Raw genomic sequence first — 2,578 nt, forward strand, 5'->3', positions numbered from 1 at the left:
CTGGGGCTCCTAGCTTCCAGTCTGACCCACATCTGCTGTACTGTATTTTGCTGGGTTTGCAGGGTGATAATCAACACCACCTGTGTCCCTCCTCCACACCAGACTCCAGTATAGCGTGCAATGTGTATGTGCAGCCAGGCGTGCTTGTGAGATTAATCATTGAGGACTGCAGGATATCCTTCTAAGAGTGACTCACTCAGGCTGGGCCTCTGACTGCACACATTTCTAAGTAGGTTCAGGCCAGACACCACGGACACTATTGGACAGATTTTCCTTTGGATGGTAATCTAAAAAAAAGGGATTGAATGGCGGTAACCTTAAAGTGAACCTATCTTAATGAAAAAAATTCTAAAGTAGGAGTAGTTTGAAGTGCAGTCCTGTGCTAGTGCTCAGTTCTGTGTGGGACCCCTTGGATACTCTTCCAAGGCTGACCCTGGGGCCTTGACTTCTGATCAAGTGATGATTAAGTCCTACTCCATCCTGAAACAAGTCCTACCCCTGTCAGGTCATTGCATGAGTTTCACCATCTGACAGGTAACTATCATGAGCAGGCCTGACTTGGACAGAAGTTGGGACCCAAGGTACATCCTGGGCCTAGGATCCAAGGGGCTCCTACGTGAACCCATAGATCTAGTTCGACATTAACACAGGAACTCCCAAGAACTGTTGGGACCTTAAGGCTGACCCTGGGGCCTTGACTTCTGGCCAAGTCATGATTAAGTCCTACTCTATCCTGACACAAAGTCCCACCCCTGTCCGATCATTGCAAGGCTATCTGCATGAGTTCTGGCATTTCATGGGTAGCTATCATCGGCAGAGCTGACTTGGACATAAGTTGTGACCCAAGGTACATACTGGGCCTGGGATCCATGGGGCCCCCACACGAACCCATAGATCCATTTGAACATTAACACAGGAACTCCCAATAAATGTTGTCACCTTAAGGCTGACCAAGGGACCTTGACTTCTGGCTAAGTCATAATTAAGTCCTACTCTATCCTGACACAAAGTGCTACCCTTGTCAGATAGTTGCAAAATCCTTTGCATAAGTTTTGGCATTTTACAGTTAACTATCATTGGTAGGGCTGACATGGACCCAAGGTACATCCTAGGCCTAGGATCCAAGAACACATGGATCAATTTGAATATGAACACAGGAACTTCCAAGAACAGTTGGTACCTTAAAGGGGAAGTATAGCCAAAGCTATTTTGAGTATACTTTAATGGATCACAGGAGTGCATTTTGTTCTGCACTCCTGTGATCCGGTTTCAGACCGCTGTCAGCTGACATTAAGGTTTTGAAAAGATCCCGACTATATGGTCGGGATCCACCTAGAAGCCTGGACCAACAGCTGGCTCAGCCTCTCAGCAATCCACTGAGAGCCTGAGCAAGCCCCTCCTACCCCCTCCACAGCCCAGCACTCCAGTGAGCACTGGAGGGGCAGAGCAGAGAGCTGCCGACTGACAGTCCCCGGCTATCTGCTCACAGTATGCTGTTTTTGATCGCTCAGTTCTCAGTGCAGAGTCGTTGAAGAAAAGATGCAGCATTAGATCGATGCTGCATCCACCTAGGTGAGTATAAATGTTTTTTTATTTTTCTAATTCCCGTACTTCTTTAATAAGTAAGCTTAGGTTAATTATGACATTAGGACATATTATATAATTTTCGATAGCAGACCCCCCCCTCCCCTAATTGCTTTCCAACCCTGTGTCTAACAAGATGATGAATATTGAATAAACTATGACTCGTCTCAGGATCTAGAAGCTTCTCTGAGACGAGCGCTGTCACTAGACCTGCAGGAGGAGGGGTGTGTCAGTTCCCCTGTTTTATCCATCTGTCTTTTTATTGGTTGCTAGGATGCAGGTGGCCCTGTCTAGGTTGCTATGATGCAGGAGGCTGCCTGAACCTAGCAACCAAGGCCTGGAAGGCTTGAAAACCTGCAGGGACAACCATGTTAAGGTGTTTTTATGCAGCCATTGATGTACATTTAAGCTATGGTAGTTATGGTGTAGGGTACTTACTTATAGTTTTGTTATCTCTTTGTACATTGTGACCTTTTGGTGTTGTCTTTTTCAGTCCTAGAGCCTACATATGAGGTATGGTCACTGCTGTTTTATTGCTTAGCCTTAGCACAATCATGTGAGAAGTCAGTTGGTGCACAATATTTGCATAAGATTCGACTTTTTTTTTGTGTATGTGCACTCCCTTTAACAGAAGTAATTGTTCTTATAAAAACCGATTACGTTTTGGCAGCGTCTGCACAGCAAATGATAGCTTATCTCTTAAACAAATAATAAGTGAAAACTGGGTTGGACATCTGGGGGGGGGGGGGGGGGTGACAGCTTGCTATGACTAGTAATACAATTCCCTAGGAACTTTTATACACAAGCCGAAAACAATGTGCAGCATGCAATCATTCTTTATAAGCAATCAGATGTGGTTTTCCAGAGATGTGACCTTAGTAAACTGAAGTCTGATTGGTTGCTACAGTTTCATTGATTGTTCATTATTACTGCTTGAACCTTTAAATATACAAGTGAAACCATGATTATTTCTTCTCTTTTATCCGACAGACTG

Source organism: Pelophylax lessonae (genome assembly GCF_965119305.1).
Source record: "Pelophylax lessonae genome assembly, chromosome: 11".
NCBI lineage: Eukaryota > Metazoa > Chordata > Amphibia > Anura > Ranidae > Pelophylax > Pelophylax lessonae.